We start from the raw sequence: 25,003 nt of genomic DNA, 5'->3' as shown, positions 1-25,003 counted from the left end.
GGAGCTGAGGAGTAAAGCTGGGGCTGGTGACGTAGATGACATTTAAAGTGACAGGGCTGGAAGAAATTATATAGGGCGGGTTCTCAGAGTAGAGAAAAGAGACAAAGACCCTTGAGCACTGCCACATGAGGTGGTCAGGGAGAGGCAGAACACCCAGTAGAGGAAACAGGAGAGGAGCAGCCGGGTGGCAGGGGAAGCTTTTTTTACAAAGTAGGCTGCCTTAGAAGCAAAAAGAAACGTAAGGAGCAATCAAATGCATCTAATGCTTTTCACAGGTGAAGTAAGATCAATCCAGAGAATTAACACTACTTTGGCAAAGTAGAGGTGGTTAGAGCCCTTCAAAGGCGGGGTTTTCATTAAGTGCTGGGTAAAGTCCTGATTGGAGTAGGACAGAGAGAGAATAGGTGGGGAGAGAGATGGTGACGGTGACTCTACACTCTTTTAGGCAGTTTTTTTTTTTTTTAATGCGAGCAGAGAAATAGGCAGTCCTCGAGAGGTTAAGTGAGGTCCGTGGTTAGTTTCTATTTATGTGAATACAGAGAATGAGTAAGGGAGCTAAGACAGGAGACTAAATCAAGGATATGATGAAACTGATGAGCAAGAATTGTGACAGAAATTTCAGAGCACGAGTCACATTTTCACGAAACTAAAAGCGCTTTGAAACTATGTTTACAAGCAAAGCTGATCTATCCTACTTTAAACCCAAATGGAACATTTGAGTGCTTCCTGCGTGGTCAAGGGGTCTGCATGAGAACCAGTTATCTGAGGTTTCTCTAAGTCCTTCCTTGTTGCTGAATTTAGAGGGAGAATATCCAGCCCTTCACCACTAAACATGATGTTACCTGTAGATTTTTTGTAGATGGCCTCTTTCAGGTTCTATAACTAGCTTGCTCGTAGATTTTTATCTTGAAAATGTGTTGGATTTTGTTAAATGCTTTTCCTTTGCCTATTGTGATAATTGTATGTTGTTTAATTCTACTCTTTAAATTTTAACATGGTGAATACATAGGTTGATTTTTCAATTGTTAAAGCAACCTTGTATTCCTGAGATAAACCCCATTTGGACATAACGTGTTATTGTTTTTACGTCTTGTTGAATTTTTTTTTTCACTTACATTTATAAAAGTTATTGGTAGTCAGTTTTGTGGGTTTTTGTCCTCATAATACTTTTGACTGAGGGGGATAGCTTCATAGATTAAATTAGAAATTATTTTTCCTTTCAAATTTGTTCTCAAAAATGTTATGTAGAATTGGTATTATTTATTCTTAAAATATTTGATAGAATTCCCCAGTGAAGTTATCTGTGTCTGGAGTTTTCTTTGTGAGAAAATTTTTAACTATAAATTCATTTGACAGCTATAGAGCTATTCAAGTTATTCATTTCTTCTTCGGCCAGCTTTTCTAGTTTGTATCTTTCTAGGCATTTGCTGTTTCACCTAATTGCCAAATTTATTGGCATATTGTTTTTTTTTTATCATATTCTCTTAGTATCCTCTAAATCAGGGGTCCCCAACCCCTGGGCCATGGACCAGTACCAGTCTGTGGCCTGTTAGGAACTGGGCTGCACAGCAGGAGGTGAGTGGCGGGCGAGCCAGCGAAGCTCCATCTGTATTTACAGCCGCTCCCCATCACTCGCATTACTCCCTGAGCTCCGCCTCCTGTCAGATCAGCGGCGGCATTAGATTCTCATAGGAGCACGAACCCTACTGTGAACTGCGCATGCGAGGGATCTAGGTTGCGCCCTCCTTATGAGAATCTGATGCCTGATGATCTGAGGAGGAGCCGAGGCGGTGATGCTAGCCCTGGGGAGTGGCTGCTAATACAGATGATCATTAGCAGAGAGGTTTGACGGCACAGAGACCATCATAAATCAATTGCCTGCAGACTCATATCAAAACCCTATCAGTGAGTGACAAGTGACAATTAAGCTGCATCTTATGGAGTAGACTGGACATAAGTAACAGACTTCGGGTGTCACTGTCTCCCATCAGCCCCAGATGGGACCATCTAGTTGCAGGAAAACAAGCTCAGGGCTCCCACTGATTCTGCATTATGGTGAGTTGTATAATTATTTCATTATATATTACAATGTAACAAAAATAGAAATAAAGTGCACAATAAATGTAATGTGCTTGAATCATCTGAAACCATCTCCCCCTCCTCAGTCCATGGAAAAATTGTCCTCCATGAAACTGGTCCCTGGTGCCAAAAAGGTTGGGGACCGCTGTTCTAAATATCTGAAGAATCTGTAGTAATATCACCTTTCTCATTACCGATATTAACTTGTATCTTTTCTCTTTTTCCTGATCAGTTTGGCTTGAGGTTTATCATTTTTATTGATCTTCTCAAATAACCAACTTTTAGTTTCATACTTTTTCTCTAATGTTTCACTGTTTTCTATTACATTGGTTTTTGCTCAGACCTTTATTATTTCCTTTCTTCTGCTTCCTCTTGGTTTAAGTTGCTCTTTTTCAAAGGTTTTTTTTTTTTTTAATTGTGGAAGCTGAGACCTTAGGTTGAAGCCTCTCTTCCTTTCTAAAATAGCTGTAAAGCTATCAGTTTCCTCGTAAGTACTGTTTTGTATGCATCCCACAGATTTTGGTACATTGCGCTTTCATTTTCAATCAGGGACAAATGACTTAATTTCCCTATTGATTCCTTCTTTGACTATGCATTTTCCAGATATTTGCAGATTTTTTAGATATCTTTCTGTTATTTATTTCTAATTTAATTCCATTTCAGTTTGGTCCATTTTGTAAGTAACCCAAGTCCCTGAGAATGTGCTCTGTGTCTTCCTTTTGTCCTTGCAGATCTGTTCTCTACTCACCACTTCGATTTTTTTCTTAGGAGCCCCATCTGTATGGGCTGTCTTTTGCCTTTGCCTTTGCTTTACTTTTGGTTTTACCATGGGAAGCTGTGTCAGGAATCCGGAGGGAAGGAGGTGAGGCATATGTGGCCAGGGTGCTGACTCCCCTACTGCTCCCCTTACAGGGACCCTGATTCTGATGCTCCCCTTAAACAAAGATCAGCCAGAACGTACCACAAAGCTTTCTCTGCTTCTGACTTATAGTGACTGCTCTCCATTCTTACCTTTTAGGATTAGTCAAAGAATAAACCCTATAGTTACTAGTCTCTGAATACTGCATTATCCCTTAGGGCACAGGTCCCCAACCCCTGGGCCATGGACCGGTACGGGTCTGCGGCCTGTTAGGAACCGGGCCACACAGCAAGTGGTGAGTGGCAGGTGACCGAGCAAAGCTTCATCTGCTGCTCCCCATCAGTCGCATTACCGCCTGAACCATCGCTCACATTACTGCCTGAACCATCCCCCCCTCCCACCCGAGTCTGTGGAAAAATTGTCTTACACGAAACCGGTCCCTGGTGCCAAAAATTTGGGGACCACTGCCTTAGGGGTTGTATATAGCCTCTTGACTAAATTTACTCAAATTATCCCAGTTTGAATGTGCCATCTGCTTCCTCTAGGACCTGGACTGATAACAGAGAATATTTTCAAGGGTAGAAGAGCTGTTCTCAAGGAGCTAATAGGAGAAAAAAGCCATATAGTTTACAATCTATTGTGAATTGTCTTTAATGGATTCCATAAGTGTCAAAGGAGTGAAACAGATATTAGTGGCTATAGGCATTCCAGCATGGGAAAAAGAATTCTAAATAACAGATCCATTCTAAGTTCCTGTCTGAGTTTGGAATACTTTTCCATATTTCCTAAGCAAACAAAGCTCTAATCCAAAATGTGAACTAAGAAATAAAATTTCCCATAAGAGGTGGAATTCAGGGAGGCAGTTGAAACATAGAGTGTATTTGAATAGGCAGAGATGTGGCATGAAGTCATATGCTAAACTAGGATTGTTCTTTAATTATTTAATATACATGCTTTGTTTCTCCACACCTATACATTTTCTGAAAAGACTTATAATAGCACTGTGTGACTTATTTCTTCCATCAGATAATGAATAAGCCTATTGGGAAAGCCAGCCACTTGAATTAGTGCTAGGATAAGATATTTTGGCCCTACTTCTAGGGAATGAGATCAAAATTATCCTGAAAAGTTGGATGGGAACAAAGAGAAATTACACTTACAGCTGATACAGAGTCAGGTAGCTGAGCAGTGATATCAGCCTTATATTTAAGAGGAGGAGACCCAGCATTTAGAACAGCAGAGAAGATCAGTAATATATTGGGAAGTAGAGTAGAGGGTGGCATCAATCAAAAGAATTCAGGTAGTATATTGTGAGAAAAGAAATGCTTTTGAGTACTTATTATTACTGAGTACTGTCCAGGAGGCCTTGAAGTGACCCTTTAATAAATATCAGTGGAGTAGGTGAAGGAATGGTTAAGTGAATGCTTCCATAGACAACACATAAATTTCTACGAGAGAACATTTTTGGGCTGAAATGAATTAATATGCTCAGGCTCCCAGACACTGAGACTACAGAGGGTTAAGGTTCAGGAGTAAAGAGGGGAACACATATGTCAGTGTAAGTGGTTTCTTTTTGGAAATGCACTGAAATGTGGAACCAAGCAAATGAGTCATGACTTTATTTAAACACTGTGAAGCAAAAGCAGACCAAAACATATGAATAAATTGAGTAAGCTAATAGCTTTGAATCCTTTAAAAGTTATTTGGCTTTTTTTTGAAGAAGAAGAAGAAGAAGAAGAAAAGGTGAATGCTATGAGGGGGAGGGGCCTAGAACAATGACGGCGGGAGTTAGTACCCAGCTTCTTTTTGCCTCATGAAGTTCAACTTTGGTCTCAAATTGCATCTCCCACTCACCAATCCAAAAGCTTCCAGTTAACCAGCCCCATCCTTCTTGAAAGGGAATTAAGGACTCTCTATTGTTATCTGGGCACGTCCCTTAGAGATCTTAATCCAGCCCCCTTATGACATTCAGACTCTTCTCAAAAAGAAAGACTTCTAGGAGTTTGTTATTGATGAAGACAAGCCTGAGAGCTTTGAAACACCACTTTAATAAACACCAGTTGTTTATGTAAATTAAACCACTTTCTACCTACAGGCATTATAACATTTTTTTCCAGTTCCATTTTTATAATAAGGCCCCTTTTCACAGTGATCTGCTATGCTACTTGTATTATATTTCAAAACTCCATATGTGTGTTGGCCTTTTTATGGGTTTTCTATTCTACTCTATAACATTTGTGAGTTTGTCTGTTTTTGCATTAATATATATGTGTCTTAATTGCTGAAGTTTCATCATAAATCCTGATATATGATGAGATATCTTCTCTCTTAACTGTCTTTAGATGTGTCCTGATTATTGTTGACTTTTTATACTTCCATAGCAATTTAAGAATCAGCCTCATTCCAAGTCTGGTTAAATCTTTGATTGATGTTACATTGAGTCTATAAGCAATTTGGGGTGAACTGACCTCTCTATGATATGTTTCTATCACAGACATGTTGTCTCCAATTATTTAAGTCTTCTTGAATGTTTCTCAGTGGAATTTTATGATTTTTTTGCTCTTAGGCCTTATACATCTTTGGTTAGATTTATTCCTAACTATTTTACAGTGTTACTTGCTATGTTAATATCTTTATTTAAAAACTTACATTTTCTTATTATTTGCTACTGATGTATAGAAATACAATAGAATTTTATATTTTGCCCTCTTAAAACTGTTCAATTCTCTAATTATTTAGAATAATTCTATTTTATATATTTTATAATATATTTTTATAATAATTCTCTGTTGATTCTCAAGAGTTTTCTATGTGAACAATCATATCATCTGCAAATAAGGACAGTTTTTTCCTTCCTTTCCAAGTCTTATACCTTACTTTTTTATCTTATTCCACTGGCTAGGAAATTGAATATCTATTTCTCACCATACAAAACAAACACCTGAAGATGCACTGAAGACTCAAATATTAAGTGTAAAATTTTCTTAGATAATAGACTTGATACAGGGGTAGGAAACATTTTATTCCACAGGATATCAAAACTATTAACCAAAAAGGAAAAGACAGATAAATTTGTGTATTTTAAAATGAGAATCTCTGATAATCAAAAGGTAGCTTAATGAAAGTGAAAAAAAAGCTATAAATAGGAAAGAGTATATGTGTCACACATACAATTGACAAAAGATAGTCACTATCTCCTTAGTGGATAAAAAGCTTCTACAGCACAATATTAAAATGGGAAAACTATCATTTCACAGTAGAAAAGACCACTAACCATATTTAGAGATAATCGACTTCATTAGTGATGAGGGAAATGCAAAATAAACCCATGACATAACACTTTTTACTCATGTAATTAATTAAAATTTTAAATGCCTAATGATCCCAAGTATTAAAGAGTATGTCGATCAATAGGATTGCCTACAAGTTGCTGATAGGAGTGCAAATTGGTATCACATATTTGGAAAATATGTGATAGTGTCTTGGAAAGTTGAACAGTTACATGTCTTACAAACCAGCAATTTAACTTTTGGTTGTACACCCAAGAGAAACAGTCGCACAGGATCAGCAGAAGACATCAACAAAAACTTTCACATCATCACAGTGCATAACAGTAAAAATCTGAGGGCCTCCCTGGTGGCGCACTGGTTGAGAGTCCGCCTGCCGATGCAGGGGACACGGGTTCGTGCCCCGGTCCGGGAAGATCCCACATGCCGCGGGGCGGCTGGGCCCGTGAGCCATGGCCGCTGAGCCTGCGCGTCCGGAGCCTGTGCTCCGCAACGGGAGAGGCCACAACAGTGAGAGGCCCGCGTACCGCAAAAAAAAAAAAAAAAAAAAAAAATCTGAAAACAGCCTTAAGAGCTATAGCAATTAAATTATATTATAGTCAAGCAATGAATTACATAGCAGTGGACTCAATCAACCCCATGTATTCACTAAGACATGACTGAATCTTGCTAACTGAATGGACATGAAAAAAATCAAATCCCAGATTATAAACAACATAATATTCTTTTCAAGACTCAAAAACAAGTAAAACTAAATAATATATTGTTTAAGCATACCTATATATATTTCTAAAACTATTGGAGGGAATAATTAGTACAAAATTTGGGATTGTATTTATTTTTAGGTGGAAGGGGAGGCAGGAGAGCGGGATTGGTGGGAGCATATAAACAGATAAAAAGTTATTATCAGAGTTTTAATTATTGGGTTGCATGGTGCATTCTTGAGTGTTGATTTTATTATTAAAATTCATAAAGGAAATAAATTAATGTCATGTGTGGATCACTGAAGATTATTATGACCTGAGGATTATAATTAATCCAATTCTGTACACAGGAGGCTCTTTAAAATCATATATAACAAGAACACTTATGAGCTGGAATTATTTACTATGCACAACCTCTCAGCAGTGTAAGGACAAAAAGACAAGTACCTTAGTGACAGGTACCATGCACATGCACTGAGGCCTGGATAAATACACTTCCTCCCAAGCAAGCTGTGGGTTATTTCTTTCTTGGTCATTGGTAGGCTAAGATTAGCCAAACTTATCTATTTCTTATTCAGGGGCTCACAGAATTTGATATTAATATGGACCCTAGACTTCATCCTATTCCAATGATTAAAAAGATTCTCTGATTTTTCTTTATAGCTGCCTGAATTATGTGACCTTTTCTTTTAGCCTACCTATTGTAATACTCTTTTCTTAGACTCATTTTCTCTCTTTTTTTTTTTCAGAGCTTTGGTCTTATGGTGATATATAATTTATATTTCCACTTAGGAATATGATGGTACTATCTTATGGCTTCCCTGATTAATTTTATTAGTAAGGCTGTACTGTGTATATTTTCCTAGTTAAAGTATAAGCCCCGTCCCCTTTTCCTCTGAAGCATTTGTCAGGGCCCTAAAGCACTTGTCAAAACCACATTGGTGGGACTTCCCTGGGGGTCCAGTGGCTAAGACGCAATGCAGGGAGCCTGGGTGTGATCCCTGGTCAGGGAACTAGATCCCACATGCTTCAAATAAGACCCAGTGCAGCCAAATCAATCAGTCAATCAACCAATCAATATTTAAAAAAAAACCACATTCGTGGGGGGAGGGATGAGGGGAGGGGCAGGGGAGGGGGATAGGGCATAACATAAAGCATCAAGGGGTGTTTGAAGTGGAAAGGATATAAATTAGAAAAGAGAAGCAGAGAGAGAGAAAAACAGTTGCCTAAAATCACTCCGTTGATTAATTAATTCAAAGGGATATTTGTTGTGGCTGTTGGCAGAGCTAGAACCCGAGCCCATTTCTCTTGGCTTTGGACTAAGGCACTTCTTATTCCATCCTGCTGCTCTTCACCAGCCACTTGTGCCCAGAGAGCCAATTTTCCCCCCTGTTTTATTTATACCTAGAAGCTTCGAACGTATATACCTTCTCTATATCTGAGATTCCACTCCACAGGAGAGGTGTCAGGTCACTTGTAAATCTCTTCTGGAGTCGATACTGAGTCCAGGCTTGCTCTGCTCACCTCATGACAGGCCAATACATCTGGAGACAAGCTGTTGGGACGAGGCACAGTGACTTTAACCTGAAAGCCAGCAGACCGAGAAGATGAGAGACTAGTGTCTCAAAGAGCCACCTTCCCCCAGTCGGAATTCAGGCTCCTTTTATACAGAGGAAGGGGAGGAGGAGGGGAACCACCGTGGTGCCTACCTTGACGGAGCACGACCGCTAATGGCGCCGCCCTAATGGTCCCGCCCTAACGGCCGCGCCCTAATGGTCATGCGCCTTAATGGCTGCGCCCTAACAGCCCCGCCGTAACGGCTGCGCTCTAACGGTCATGCGCCCTAACAGCCCCGCCCTAACGGCTGCGCCCTAACGGTCATGCGCCCTAGCAGCCCCGCCCGAACGGCTGCGCCCTAAGGGTCATGCGCGCGCCCGCCCGCCCCTGTTACACAGTCTCTTCAAAGTATGAAAGAGTTAATCTTGCTTGTTGTTGCCAACGGACACAGGAAGGATTATCACCAGGTGCCACGCACAGGGTCCCAAGGGAGCTCGTGGACCCACCAGAATCATTGCCCGTGGAGGGAGGAGGGGCTGTGCAGGTGAGACGTGGGCGTGGGAGTGGTAGACAGTGAACAAAACTGTTGTGGAATTGTGTAGACAGAACACAGTTTTCTTTTTCCCCTCAAAAGCAGTTTTGTCCACAGCAAACCCCAGTGCCCCACATTTGTGGCAAAATCATTCTCTAGGATGGATGCCGGGAGAAAACAGTGAGGTCCAGAATTCCTGCCACCAGCAATATTTTCTGAAGTGTAGACAGTTTATCAGATATAATGTAGCCAGAAAAATCAATGCAACGCTTTAAGAAAATTCCAGAAGACTGAAAGAGCCCAAAGGCCGAGCAGAAAATAGCCTCTGCTAACAGCACCAGGTCAAGTCAGGAGAGGGCTCTGGGCACAAGAGGCCCCTCCCCTCCCACCATGAGTTGATGGTGATGGCTCTTGCTCTTCCCAGGCTGCCCAACCACCCCCGTGGGTTCCTGTTCTCACCCCCCGCCCCGTGCGTTCCCGTCCTCACCCCCTGGCCCATGCGTTCCCGTTCTACCCCCGCCCCGTGCGTTCCCGTTCTATCCCCCCCGCCCCGTGCGTTCCCGTTCTCACCCCCCGCCCCGTGCGTTCCCGTTCTCACCCCCTGCCCCGTGCGTTCCCGTTCTCACCCCCGCCCCGTGGGTTCCCGTTCTCACCTCCGTGTGGGTTCCTGGTCACACCCCACTGTGGGTTCCTGTTCTCACCCCACTGTGGGTTCCTGGTCACAGTCAGGAAGCCGCTCCCCCAAGAATCCACAGCTGTTAACTAACACGGTGCTACCTCCTCCCAAGCACCCCTCCACCTCTAGTGTCGCCACCTCCCCACCATGAGTTTATTCCTCCACCTTTAGCCCTAGACTCAGCTAAGAACCTGATTACCTAGAATATTTAATTTTATCACATAGTCACTGGAACTTGTTTTCTTTGAACTGTGCCTTCCTTTCTGTTGGTTTCTTTGCAGTCTGCCTTTTAATTAAACTCCTACTATATCTGTGTAAGACCTCCCCAGACTGATTAATCAAGTGCACCAGGAAACTGAAATTCCATCATAAAACAGTTACTAATGTGTGAGGGGGGGATGATTCAATTGCTGTTTTATTACCCAAATTGACAAAGATCAGTGATGGAGAGAGAGCATACTGGAGTCGCCTGGCAACACGCTCATCTAATTAATGAAGTGGCTGTTTTATGCTGTGAAGTAGCAAAAGGACTTGACAAGACTCATGGCTTTTCTCATTGGCTCAAACAGCTGGAATGATGTTTCTTAACGTTTTCACAAGGTTTGGCAGTAATATATTACCCTGGTCACACTTGAAGAAGGAGTGAGGGCCAATTAAATTCTTTTCCCAGTGTCATGAATCCCAATAGGAAGACAGTGTCGAGAGCTGAATAACCCCCTGTCACCTTCCAGTGCCTGCCCCTGCCACTATTCACACTACAATCAAATATCTCCATCGTGAATCTTACTGCTTTTTTTGGTATGTTTTCTGGGGGAAAGATGGAGAAATCAACAGGGACTAACATTAATTTTTCCAGGGAGAAAAGGAAATAAAAGCATAAGGCCCTGATGTACAATTTGTTAATGATGCTGAATTCATAAACCAAGGGGATCGAAAACAGAAAACTGGGACTTATTCTTAATTAATCAGACATGAATAATATTGATGAATATTTTCAGTGACAGTAAGGACTGTGTCTTTATTAGAAGAAAAGTCATGTGATTTAATCTGTGTTTTTAAGTTTTTTTTTTTTTTCTTTTAAGCATCTGTTGCCTGGCTACTTCCGTTGTTTGGCCAAATATTTGGGCCTCTGTGCATTTTGATTCTGCTCAGATAAGCAAAAGGGGATCAGATGGGTTTGAGAACCCTGTCTGTCTCTCTTGAGTCTGGAGAGGCCTCTGGAGAGCAGATGAAAAGCAGTCTGCTCATTTCTGGGATTGCAGAGTTCCAGAAAAACAGATTACATGGTACTATGAAGACAGTCTTGCTTCTGATATTTCAGGTGTTCAATTCTTTCAATATTACCCCTTTGAATATCCTCTTTTTTTTTTTTTTGCGGTACGCGGGCCTCTCACTGTTGTGGCCTCTCCCGTTGCGGAGCACAGGCTCCGGACGCGCAGGCTCAGCGGCCACGGCTCACGGGCCCAGCCGCTTCGCGGCATGTGGGATCCTCCCGGATCGGGGCACAAACCCGTGTCCCCTGTATCGGCAGGCGGACTCTCAACCACTGCGCCACCAGGGAAGCCCTGAATATCCTCTTAAGATGAGAAAAAAAAAGCTGTCTTTCTCTCTCTACATGGGTTTCCTTGGTTGACATGGGTAGGTCCAGACTCAGGTCTAAAGCAGATCTCACCCCAAGGTTATGTGTGTGAAGCTTGGTCCTGAAAACTATCTTTGTTTGGAAGGTAAATGATTATAAATGTAAATTTCAACTCCCTGCGGGGCTTCTTGGCTAGAAAGGATTTCTGGGGTTGGCACAGCTCAGGGGTAATTATCGAGAGTTGAACATAGTTTTTGTCTCAAGGGGAAAGACGTTGGCAGCAGATCCTGCAGGCTCTAAAAGGCCGTGTCATTTTTTTCTTTCCCAGGGATGCCAGAACCTCTAATTTCCATACTTAAAATGTTAATGCCCTTCGCTCACCCATATCCCGGTCCCCACTGGCTTTGAGGAGGAGGTATGGCTTTTTCTGGATCGCTCTCATCACAGGAAACCACAAAGCTTACAATCTGGCAGAATTTCCCTTGGTGCCAGTGTATCACTTAGGCCAGTCCATGTCGGATGGCTTTCAAATTTCCACAGCCAAACTCGTGTTTCACTGGAAGGGATAAACCAGAGTTACTCAAGCAAATGATACCTAATCTTTCTGTACAATTCATGGAAAAGAGTCATCTCTTTTTCTTCTTGAGGAGCAACAAAAGCAGTATTTTTAAGCATCAAGTCTGCGCCAAGTGTTATGCTAACCAATGAGAAAAGGTCTCGAAGTGGGAGACACAATTCTTGACTTTTAAAGGTCTGAGACCTGTTTGGGTAATAATACATGTTCGAAACCAGCAGAGTATGATTCCAAGGTCCTACATGAGCTATCAAAATGATGTGTGTGTGTATGATATATATATATATATAGGGAGAGAGAGAGAGAGGATATAGTGTATTCATTTATTCTTTCAACAAACACTATGCTGGTATCAAAGGGGAAAGGGGGGAAGGATAAATTAGGAGTTTGGGACTCACCTATACACACTACTATATATAAAATAGACAACCAACAAGGATCTACTATATAGTACAGGGAACTCTATGCAATATTTTGTAATAACCTATAAGGGAAAAGAATCTGAAAAAGAATGGAGATATATATATGTAGGTATAACTGAATCAACTTTGCTGTACACCTGAAACTAACACAACATTGTAAATCAACTATATTTCAATACAAAAAAAAACCCCAAACAAACAAACAAAAAACCCCACTATATTGGAATCTCAGGATGTTACGATGAGTAATATACTGTCCTCAAAGAGCACACAGACAATGGAGAAAACATTGAACCAACGGATCATTCATTTTTTTTTACTAATATTTACTGAGTACTTATTATAAGGCCCTATGCTATATGATGGAGATGTAAGGCTAAGACACTCATTATGGATCTTGCCTTTATGGAATTTGTAATCATGCACATGAACCGTAAGAACAGTTCACAGTGCTAAGCACAAAACTGTAGATGGGCTTTGGAGTAAAATCAACTGTGTTCAAATCTTAGTTTTTCAATGTACTACCGATAAATCTAGGGGTTTCTAAACCCCTCTAAGACTTGCTTTCATTTTCTGGAAAATAGGGATAATAGTATGTACCACATAAATTTTTTAGTGATTAACAGAAGGAATATAAATACAACACCTATTACAGTGTCTGCTATATCACAGATGCTCAGTAAATAGTGGTTATTTATGGATATAACTGGGGATTTTTTATTTTTTATTTATTTTTATTTATTTATTTATTATTTATTTTTTTAATTTTTTTTTCTTTTTGCGGTATGCGGGCCTCTCACTCTTGTGGCCTCTCCCGTTGCGGAGCACAGGCTCCGGATGCGCAGGCCCAGCGGCCATGGCTCACGGGCCCAGCCGCTCCGCGGCATATGGGATCCTCCCAGACCGGGGCACGAACCCGTATCCCCTGCATCGGCAGGCGGACTCTCAACCACTGCGCCACCAGGGAGGCCCTGGGGATTTTTTAAAGGCAAGTGATGGTAGTATGTAGGTGGGGCAGTCAAGCCAGACGAGGGGTACAGATAACCTGAGGTGCACTTGAAGGAGGAGAGGAATTAAGGAGAGGAGAAGTAGTGTGTGTAAAAGCACAGAAGTCTGAGGAAGCAGGATGTTTTCCTAGGCCTGGAGGGTAGGGTGCCAGGGGTGGGGAAAGTTAGTGGTGAAGAATTAAGTCGAACAGGAAAGCTGAGGCTTGACCATGATGGCCTAGGATGTCTTAGTAAGAAGAATGGATTTTTATACTGAAGACAATGAGAAATCATTGGATAGTAATTGTAGGAACATTTCGCGAAGGAAAAGGTGCTTGAACTAAACATTGATTCATGGGTAGGATTTAGACTGGTAGAGACAAAGGCCTGGGACAGGGAGGAGAGAAGCAGGAATACAGAGCTCAGAGGTAGAAGTGAGCTCAATACTTACAGGACCCAATCAGCTGCCAGGTGCTTTCTCGGAGCAATCTTAGGCAGCCATTGTCTTAACTGATGATTCCATAAGGGGTTTAAGATTAGAGCAACTAAGAGTGTGGCTGGCATATTGGTACATGACTCTTTTTGAATTATGGGTTTCTCAGGGTATATGCCAAGTAGTGGGATTGCTGGGTCGTATGGTAGTTCTATTTTTAGTTTTTTAAGGAACCTCCATACTATTCTCCATAGTGGCTGTATTAATTTACATTCCCACCAACAGTGCAAGAGTGTTCCCTTTTCTCCACACCCTCTCCAGCATTTATTGTTTGTAGATTTTTTGATGATGGCCATTCTGACCGGTGTGAGATGATATCTCATTGTAGTTTTGCATAAGTCCCAGTATATTACCTTCTTTAAATTGTTTACAATCACATGGTCTTCTATCTTTAGGTACTTTTATTTTTCTTTTTGGCAATAGGGATGATCCATGTGCTCATGATTATCATATAAAGATGGTCCATATTTGCCTGTAGGGTCTTTGATGCTTTTCTGTGTTACAGTGAGCATGTCTTTTTGACATCTTGCCTAGCCCTAGATATAGATTTGATGGCAGGATTTCTTAAACTCAAAATCAAGCACATGGTTTGACATGTCTAGGAGTCTTGCACGCTGGAGATCAATGTGGGTGGGCCAACGATACATCCTATGACTGAATGTGTGGATGTTTCCACAGGGCCTCTGCCTGGGAGCAGACATGCACTCAGGCCCCAGAGAGATGAGCAACAGCTGCTCCTGACTCGATTCTTCAAAACCATCATCTCTGCAATGGAACAGATTCCCTTGTCATTTAATCCAAAAGTAAGTCAGTTCTAAAAGAACTTTTAAACTATTATTATTACACTTTTCTGGTTTGTTTCATGCGAAATTTTCTGTCATCTCTCTAAAGATCGTATATACCTTAAAAAATGATCCTGCTTTCCACTTGGTTCCTTTCCCTGTTTGACTTGGTCTCTGTCTTTCGTGATAATAGTGAGATCTTAAAACTGAATTGACAACAGGGTGTCGGAAAGGATGTCAGCGCGTCAAGCTTCACGTTATTCAACTTCCAGCTAATCGTCCCGTTTTAGCCTCACTCCCCGCCATGGCCGTCAGCAGTGTCTTCCAGTTCCTGAGCCCTCCCTCTGCTCCCCGTGTCGGGGTGCGTGCTCTTTTTTGCTTCATTTCCCACGGTAACCCAGAGTCCAGCTTTCCCTGCTATGTGAAGGCAGGTACCCCTCAGTCACTATTTCCCCTTTGTGCGTTTCTGGCTTTGTGGTTTCCAGGAGGGAGAAGACATACATGCACTTGTGCAGTTTACCTTTCTAAAGTAGAAGGGTGTGACTGTCTTAAAGATGTATAAATATTTGGATTTAAAATCATAAAATAATTTGTTGATTATTTGAAACATACTATGAAACTGGCATTCAGTGTTTAAACTTTTAAAGCCTGTAGGCGGGGAAAATATGGTCATCTGAAATGTACTGGGAATGTGCTTTCTATGGTTTGAAAGACATAATGGAAATTTATCTTTAGCATAGTCTCTTTCTTTGTTCTGGGATAGAATCATTTTGGTTGTGTTTCTTGTTCATCTAGTGTTCATTTTGTTGTGTTTAGGGTTGTTCTAAACGGTTTTGAAGCAAACAAAAAAGCAAATGCTTTTATTTTCATTCGCAACTCAATCATTCATTTGTTAATTTACTTCTACAACAAATATTTATTAACCCTCTACTCAATGCCCTGCCTAAACTACAGGGAAGGAGGCGGACATCACAGCTGTGTACTTGTTATTCTGTTTTATAATGTGAAAAGCTGTGTCAAGAGATTGGAGGATGGGGGTAGCTTTGAAGAGTGGTTCTCCTCCAAGTCTGGTATCCTGACCAGGGAGCATCAGCTACCCCCGGAAATTTGTTAGAAATGCCAGTACTCAGGCCCTGAATCCGAAATTGTGTTGTTGAACCCAGCAGCCTGGTTTAAACAGCCCTTCAGGTGATTTCAGTGCACACTAACGTGTGAGAACCACTGTTCTAAACAAGAAAAAAAGCTTTAATTAAAAAAAGGTCAGTTTCTGTGAACCGGAAAATAAAGCTGTGTTGTATGCTGGGTCTGCAAAAAGGGGAGAGGAGATGCAGAAAAAGAGCTTGGAGATAATGGAAATTCCAGAAATCCATTAAAAAAAAAATCTGTCCTATTCTCAGACTTAATTTTTTAAAAGCAGAGTCGTGTACTGTGTGTCTTATTGAAGATTTCTGGGATTATTTTTTAGTTCATTTTATGTGCTTTGGAACTCATTTTCTGGTTGGAGATGGTAATAAGATCCTTATTTTATGGTGTTTATGTTAAAACTGTAGGCAGCCCTGATGTTGACAGAACCAAGGGATCAGCTGCAAAAGTTGTCCCATCACTGTTAGTTTTGCTAATATCATGGTCACGGCCAATACTGCTCTCAGTGTCACCCTGATATTTTGTTGACATTCACCTTGTAGCTTTTACTTTTCTGAGGATGTGAGGGTTAGTTAATAAGCACTGGATTGTCTTAGTGATAACCTAGTATTTTACTCCTTTCAGTGATGGCTTAATATGATGAATTGATTTCCCTATACCTCCACTGTTCTCTTCCTTTTGGTCACATTTTTTTTCCCCAGAAGTCTTCTTCTATGTTCCTGTAAATAGACACCTGGGGGACTTGTCCTCAGCCCTTCATTCATGTCCATATATGCCTCTATGTTTAGGTTAAAGCTGTCACTCTGTTACACGGATCGCTCATTTGGGTTTGTTGATTACGTGCAGTTACAGCAGCTACAGTTGATGTTCATTCCTCTTGTGTCTGGGGAGGCAAGATGGCATAAGGCAAAGAGCGCTGGATTTAGTGTCAGAGCTGCAACTGATGTCTCCCAATTCCAGCAAATCCACATGGCCTAGGAAAAAAAAATCCATCTCTCATTGCCATATTTGCAATACTTTGGTATCATCTTATTTCTAAGGATCTTCCCTTTCTTCCCTTCCCTGATTCTAGGTACACAGGTCACAATCTATACAGAAATGTTATTCTTGGGCTTTCAGCTGTGAATATCATACTTATTTGGGAATCGGAAGTGGATATGGAGTATTAGGAAGATGTTAGAAAGGGGAGATTTAACAACCGTTCTTTACCCCTCCAAATCCCAGAAGCTTTTGTAGAAGTCCATTTCCCAGAAACAAACAAACAAACAAACAATAGGAGACCTCAAGTTCTCACCATAAGCTCATTGTTATGTGAGTGGATTTGGGTTGCTCTGTTGTTGCTTCTCTATGGCAAATTCAAATACATCCTCAACCATTAAGATTTCTGTGATCAGGACAACTCTTCTATTTCCTTTCTCCCATTCTTCAGATGCAAACCATTTTTCATCACTTATGGCTGTAAACATATTCTTGAAAATATTCATTATATATGTGTACTGGTCTTATGCTCCTTATTATACTGGGGATCCTATCCTAGGAATTGAGCCTTGCTCTTTTTGGGGGACCCTGTGTTCAGCGCAGTGCCTAACATATATGAGTTACTTACTGAATACATGGAAGATTCCCTTAATAAAAGTCTGAGTGTCACGTGGATAGTGGTCTGTGATCCCAGCCCATGAACTTTTTGTTACCAGTCTATGATGAGAGAAGTACAAAAATTGAGAATAAGTGATAAAACCTGTTGTAACAATTTGACATTGCTGCACCATCAAAATATGTGATCAATACACTTATTTCACTGAATAGGGCACATAATATATTTTGTATATTGAGCTTTTATACTACAAAGTTGCTAAAATCACTTATCTTCTCTAGTTTCTTTTTGGTAAATTCATTGGGATTCAACATAGTCACGTCATTAGCAAACAAAGTTTTATTTCTTCCTTTCCAATCTGTGTGCCTTTTATTTGTACTTCTTTCTCTTTTCATTAAGACCTCCAGGATAATGTTGAATAGAGCTGATAAGATGGGATATTCTTGCCTCATTCTCCATCTAGAGAGAAAGCATTCAACCTTTCACCAGTAATTATGATGTTAACTGTAGATTTTACCATAGGTGTCCTTTATCAGACTGAGGAAATTTCCCTCCATCCCAAGTTTCCTGAGAAATATTATTGTGAATGGTTACTGAATTTTGTCCAGTACTTTTCCTTGAAGTCATATGGTTGTTCTTTTCTGACTGTCAACATAGTGAATTGCCTGACTTATTTTTAAATGTTGAAACAACTTTGCATTCATGGGATGAGCCCTGAATGGTGATAATGATCACCTGAATGGTGATATATTGCTGGATTTGATTTTCTAAATGTATGTCAGGGAGTTTTGCATCTATGTTCATGAGGGATATTGGTTTGTAGTTTCTCTTATTGTAGTATCTTTGCCTGGTTTTGGAATCGGGGTAATTCTAGCCTCATAAAATCAGGTGGGGAGTATTTATTTTCTTCTGTTTTCTTGAAGAGCTTGTGTATAATTGGTATTATTTTTTTCATTAAATGTTAAATAAAATTCAGAGCCTGGAGTTTTCTTTGTGGAATTTTTCAGGCTATGATTTCAATTTTTAAAACTAAATATAAGACTTTCATTTATCTCTTCAAACTGAGTTTTGGCAGTTTGTGTTTTTACAGAATTTTACGTATCATCAATGATGTCATAAAGTTATCATAAGAGTCCCTTATTATATTGTGAATATTTTTAGGTTCTGTAGTGATGGCCTCTCTTACATACTTGATATTGATTATTTGCATTATCCCTATTTTCTTGGTTAGTCTGGCTAGTGTTTTCAATTCTTCTAATTTTTTCAAAAACCAACATATGGTTTAATTGATATTCATTACTGCCTCTGTGCTTCCTATTTCACTGATTTCTGCTATTATCTTTATTATTTCCTTTCTCTGCTGTATTACTTGCTGTACCTCTATTTTTTTTTCTTAGTGGTTGCTCTAGTGTTTACAATATATATCTTCAACTTTTCACAGTCTACTTTCAAAGAAAATTATGCCACTTCATGTATAATCAAAAACCTTAAAATGGTGAGCTTCCATATGAGCTATGTTTTAATATACATACATATGTATAAATCTCATGATATATTCTTCTTTTCATTTAAGCTGTCAGTTACCTTTCATACAGATTTAAATTTTTGAGAGTTTTATTTTTATATTTACCCACTTTTCTGGAACTCTATTTCTTTGAGTAGATCCAAATTTATATCTGATATTATTTTCCTTTCACCTGAAGAAACTTCTGTATCACTTCTTTTAGTGTAGGCTTGGAAACTGTCACTGGGCATAAGTTGGGTCAGTCATAGAACTCACTTCTCTTTGTTTCACTTTTTCCAGAGGTCAAGTTCTGTCCTGTCTCTTTTCCAATGCCTAAAAACTCAAAATATATATTCATGTATTTTTTCCAGTTTTCTAGTTGTTTAAGACCAAAGAATAAATATCTTTCTTGTCGCCCCATGGTAGCCTGGAGAGATTTCGGAATAGAGTATAGATCAAAAAGAATCTGTGGTAGATTGGAAAAGTAAAACAGCAACCACATCAACAATAACTGGGCCTTCACCATAGAGCAACATTGTTCAATAGAACTTTCTGAGTTGATGGAAGTGTTCTATATCTGCACTTTTCTCTACAATAGCCATCAGTAGACATGTGGCTATTTCAAGACTGAGTACTTGAATGTGGCTAGTGTGTCAGAGGAACTGAATTTTTAATTATATTTAATTTTAGAAAATGTAATACTGGGACTTCCCTGGTGGCACAGTGGTTAAGAATCCGCCTGCCAATGCAGGGGACACGGGTTCGCGCCCTGGTCCAGGAAGATCCCACATGCTGCGGAGCAACTAAGCCCATGCGCCACAACTACTGAGCCCGTGCTCTAGAGCACGCGAGCCACAACTGCTGAGCCCACCTGCCACAACTACTGAAGCCCATGTGCCTACAGCCCATGCTCTGCAACAAGAGAAGCCACTGCAATGAGAAGCCGCACACTGCAACTAAGAGTAGCCGCTGCTCGCTGCAACTAGAGAAAGCCTACGCGCAGCAACGAAGACCCAATGAGGTCAAAAATAAATTTAAAAAAAAAGAAAATGTAATGGTAACATGTGGCTAGTGGCTACTTTATTGGACAGCTCATATCTAGAACCTTTAGAAAAATGTTAGCAAGACTGGGACAGAAAGAATGTCAGTAAAGGAGAACAAAGCTAGACTGAGGGCAAGGGATGGATGTTTATCTTTTTTGGTGAAACAGAGCTGGGTAATGTGTGCTTAAGGCTTGTGCTGAAGAAGAAGACAGGAAAAACAGAGAAGACGTAATGACAATACAGTGAGGGTTAGATTAACTGTTTCAAAAAATGCTTTGGACTCGTGCACTAGTCATTGCTGCTAATATTACTTCCCTAGTGATCTGAGGTCAAGGTGAGCGATTGCATAACAGGTATCACACATGAGTAGGTACATCTCTCTCAATTCCAGCTTTCCCTGCCATTTAGCACCCCTAGAGATTTCAAATCCCAAAGAGGACAGTTTATAACGCTTGCACTGTGTCCTAAGTTTTATAATGAGGTAATAGTTAAATTGGTCAAAGCTAGCACCTCTTCCAGGTTGTTGAGAAACCTGGCATTTTCCCAATATGGAGCATAGAAGACGAGGGGTAGCTGCCATTGATCTTGCCTTCCACAAGTGTCTGTTTTCCAGGGTGATCATCCATAATAGCATCAATTCTTGGAAGCCCTATTCCTGAAGCTCAAGTATTGAGAGACCAGCATGTCAGGGGCCCTTTCTTGGGTGCAATTCTCATGATAATTGATGACCTGTGCATGTGGAAAATGTACAGAAGTCTCCCCAGTACCATGTATGTGTCTGTAGTAACTTCAGGTGAAATCAGAGTCAAGGGACTTGTTTTTCCCTTTGAATGCTGAATTACATTTGAGTGTCTGTATGGAAGTTTTATTTCCAGGTTATCATTCTAAGAAGGCCTTTTCACGACTGACCTATTTTTATGGGCCAGACCATTAAAGAAAATAGGAGATAAATTGCATTGTTTGCCATCTGTATCTACAGTGCAGCATATATAATTCACTGAAAGATACATAAACACACAAACTTCTATTAGTCACTGTCAGGATATCTAACAGCTTTGCTTGCTTGTACCTAGTCCACCATCAGTTTTAATCAGAAATTTGGTGTGCTCATGTTTTCCTTTGAAAAATTATTTATCTTTAACATATAATAAGCCAGCCTATAGATATCAGTTAATGGATTGTAAGAGCACGTTAGATATTCTAGAGTGACCCAGTGGGTCACAAAGGTAATGGGGGTAGGATAAAACACTGCAGTGAGTTCGTTCACAGAAGGAACATGAAAAAATCACAAGGAGTTCTTGAACAAGAAAGCTGGGAACGTAGGCTGGGCAGAACCGACTGGTACAGAGTAGAGGGCTGGTTGGGAGGTGGAAAATGGCGTCGTTTCCAAGTCTTGTGGGAGGCACAGTGCCAAAAGCATGAGCTCAGACAGAGGGTCAATTCCTGGCTCTAATTTCTGAGTTACTGCTTCTGGAACCTTGGGCTGGCATCTGGCACAGAGAAACAATACTTCCTACTTTTAACAGTTTTGTAAAAAAAAACAAATGAATTAGGGAACTATACTCAATATTTTATAATAACCAATAAGGGAAAAGAATCTGAAAAAAATAGATATATATGTATATGTATAACTGAATCACTTTGCTGTACACCTGAAACTAACACAACATGGTAAATCAACCATACTTCAATTTTAAGAAATGGTAGAAGTACAGTTAAAAAAAAAAATCACGAGTTAAAGTTTGTGTAAACAGAGGCCTAAAAATTCAGATTAGTGTTCAGATGTGGCTGGTGGGGCAGTCCTGCTGCAGGACTTCTTGGTTGAAGGTGGAACCTCGGAGGCAGGGTGGGGGGTACGGGCAAGAATGATAACACGTTCTAAGGCAAGGGAGATGCTTAGATGACTCATTTTGTTTAAGGACATGACGTAAGTGTTGGCGTATAGATGTGATTTCAGGACCATCTATTGCCAGTCAGAGCTCATGTGGGCCTGTTTCTGAGCCTTAGGAGATGGACTGCAATGAACACAGAAAAGCCTAGTTTCAGTAGATAAATTCTGGGAGGAAAAGACTGCTTTGTTGTAACTAAGTGTTGTCCTTGTGCCAATGAACAGTATTTCCTCCTTTTGGATTTCTACTGGAGCATGACATGATATAGAAAAGCATAGTAACTTGATTCGTAAGGCACACCAATCCTTATATGGAAACACCAAAAGGATGTCATACTGTGCTGGCTTCGCAGTCTGCATCACATCAGCTAAGTTAGTGGTCATAAAAGATCACTTTCAATACCTAAGGAAGAGAAGAGGAAAATGGTGGACATCACCCAGCAGCTGAGAATATGTTCATGGTAGAGTGAGATATCCCCACAGGATGTCCAGAATTGATTTAGGGTGAGGGATTTTGAGGGCATCTGGGTTTACCATTATGGTGCAAAAGGGCACTTATTTTCCCCAGTTTTTAGATCTAGGTTGGCGAAGCCTGGAGAATGTGAGGCCATGGAAGGACGTGGCAGCCTGGTACTGGCTGCATAGAAGGACTCAATAACTGTTCTCTCTTTTCTCTTCTTCCTGGAGACAGACACTTATACACTGGTAGCAGAGACAGAGGCAAAGACTTTTTCCTCTAATTCCTGTTCTACTGCTTAAGCTACCCCCCAAGACCTCCCTTCAATAAATTTTAAGTAGTTCCTCTTGTTTAAGAAGTTGCCAGATTGAAACACATCAGCAATCACGCAGCTGAGGAAGGCTGGTAAGAACAGTAAAGAGGAGTTGGGGGTCTTGAGTCTTTATTCTACTTCTGTCACTACCTAATTGTATGGGCTCAAGCAAGTTATTTAATCTTTCAGGACTCAGTTTTCCCGTTTGTAAAAGAGGGCTACATGATTCACAAGCACCCTTCTCTCTCTGACATTCTGTGAGTTCCTCCACCTTCTTAAATTCTCTGATTCTGTTAGGGGTCCCTCAATGAGTGTCAGAAGGAGTTAAGTGAAGGTAGTAGTGGTCCCAGGAGGCTTCTCAGACTGCATGGGAAACACGTGGGATGCAGGAGTGCTCAGTGGACACTAAGGACACCTGTTTGACTGAAATTGGGTGTTCTTTGGGGTACTAGGAAGAGAAAATGCGGGCTGAGGTGCAATGGTGAAACCTCTCCTCATCTTTGTTTCTTTCAGATTTATCTGAGTTGGGACTGGGGCTCACCCTAAGAATTCCGCCTACCACTGTCGGGCAAAGCAAGCAATGATGATGTGTGTTTAACTTTTGTGCATAGTAGATGGTTAGCATTTCTACAGGATGGTTATAATGACCATTTATTGAGTGCTTGCCTAGTGTTGACCTAAAATAAATAGACTGCCTGTAAAAATGCTTTTATTTGGGATCAATAGAGAATTACAGTTCGATGTCTGCAACCATGGGGAGCCATATGCAAACCCCTGCACAGCAAGGGAAGGAAAACATTTTAATAGAGCAGAAAAGGAAGTTGTGGTGGGGAGGCTACAGTGAACACTGAGTTCATGGCTTGTCAGTGGCTGAGTCCTTGCTTGGAAAGAAGCGGTGTCTTTCGTCTTCCTGTCGGGCTAGGCTAACATTGCAGGGCGTGCTAGCTCCCCCTTCTGGTCCTCCAACTTGGTTTAACTGAGGTTTCTGTTTATTAATTTTTTCACACCAAATTAGTCATAAGTCCAAAATGCTTTACATTCATTTTCTTATTTGGTTCTCATGATACCCTGTGAAGTCAGATGCATTTTACAAATGGCGAAACCATAGTTCAGGAATGTTTGCTGCTAAACTTCACACAACTGGTGACTCAAGAGAGCCAGGATTTGAATCTGCATCTGTTTTGACCTCCAATGCTGGGCTTTTCCGTTGACTCTTTTAAGGGCTGGGTCTGTATAGCTCACACGCTGACAAGCCTCAGTGCAGAACACATCCAAGTCTTTGGGCAGTTTAATGATAAATGAATTAATCAAAAATAATTAAACATCTCAAGCATATTAAATACAAAATAACTAGGACATGGTCGGCTCTCCACATGAATTCCTCCTGATGAAGCACTTTCTTTTATTTATTTATTTATTTATTTATTTATTTATTTTATTAGTTTCTGCTTTATAACAAAGTGAATCAGTCATACATATACATCTGTTCCCACATCCCTTTCCTCTTGCGTCTCCCTCCCTCCCACCCTCCCTGTCCCACCCCTCCAGGCGGTCACAAAGCACCGAGCTGATCTCCCTGTGCTATGCGGCTGCTTGATGAAGCACTTTCTGCTGCGACAGAAATAAAATAAAGTCCCACGGTAATTCAAAGCATATACAGCAATTAATTCTACATTTATATGGTCTTTTCTTTAGAACTGTATTTTAATTTTTTAAAGCGCCATTTTAATATCTGTGCTGTAACTGATAATTATTTTGGGAAGGGGGCAGCAAGAGGATTTCAGTGGCAGCACTAACAGTTTTTTAAGGCAACAGCTGCAGGGCTTAATCACCCTGTGCCTGTCTGAGGGGAGATAGTCTGTAGCTGTGCCTCCTACTGCAAGGTCATTGGTTTGAGTCTAGTCAAAGTTGGTCAAGGCTGAAGGTCACCTTCACTTGACTGCTCCTTGGTGGCCTCTGTAAATGAGATAGTGGACTTACCCAGTTTCCTCCTGGGCAGCCACCCAGGACTAATTCTGAAGGCTCTTACTCCAAATGGGAGGGCCAGTCCTGGCTTAGACACTTATCATCGTGTCCTTTCAAGGTCTAGGCCATGGCTAATCCTGATGGCTATTATTATTATTATTATTATTATTACTGTGTATTCACTCAGAGGCACCAGCAGAATACCAACTTGGAGAAAACAAGCACGTTAGCTTCAGTTCCTGTTGGTCGTGATGGCTGGAGGTGAGCACAGGAACAAGTAAAAAGTTGATTACTCCTATCCACCCATCTCCTAACCACACTTCAAAAGTCCATCTCAGGTCCCATCCCATCACAAAGCTGTTCAGGACCAGCAGCACATGATGCCCCATGAATTCCAGCTGTCTCTGCTGCCTCTGGATATCTTACGGCTCATTATCATTCATGGCTTCACATTATTATGCACTCTCATTTTGGATGCTCAAGTGGAAAATAGCAGTTAGGACATTAAAATCTTTCGTAGGTTCGCTGACTCATGAACCTTGGCTTAATATAAGTCTTCCAGTGTC

The sequence above is a fragment of the Mesoplodon bidens genome (genome assembly GCF_964165515.1).
Source record: "Mesoplodon bidens genome assembly, chromosome: 20".
Lineage (NCBI taxonomy): Eukaryota > Metazoa > Chordata > Mammalia > Artiodactyla > Ziphiidae > Mesoplodon > Mesoplodon bidens.
The sequence above is the reverse complement of the archived record's forward strand: the minus strand, read 5'-3'. Positions refer to the sequence as shown.